Source organism: Nematolebias whitei, chromosome 15 (assembly GCF_014905685.2).
Source record: "Nematolebias whitei isolate Nwh7 chromosome 15, NemWhi1, whole genome shotgun sequence".
NCBI classification, from domain to species: Eukaryota; Metazoa; Chordata; class Actinopteri; order Cyprinodontiformes; family Rivulidae; genus Nematolebias; species Nematolebias whitei.
The window spans coordinates 18,056,082-18,056,543 of NC_056512.1; positions in this window are offsets into that span (position 1 = coordinate 18,056,082).

Below are 462 nucleotides of genomic sequence, written 5' to 3' on the forward strand. Positions count from 1 at the left end.
ATATACTTATACTTAACTTAAAGTACACTTGCAAAAATAAACTTCAAATGTATTACTTTTTCTTAAGGGTTAGCAAACATATTGCATCTCTATAAGGAAAATTAAACACATTTTTTCGTCTAAGAAAATTAGTAAGCCTTTTAAATGTTACACTATTAGTCAATTACAGTATCCATTTATTTATAAATCTATGTTACTCTATAATTTAAATCTCAGTCTTCTATAGTAAACTTAAATGAACTGAAGGTGGAGTAAACCTGTTAAGTCCTGTTGCTCGAACCTTTTATACTGTGAAGCTCTGTTGCTGTTGATAATCCTGAGCTGTAGTGCGACTGTTAAACCCGTGCAGGTGTAAATATAGACCTGCAGGCTCAAATCTGCAGCTCACTGAAGCAGAACTATGGATTAACATCGATTCTGTTCAAATGATTCAAATGAACACACACACACACACACACATAT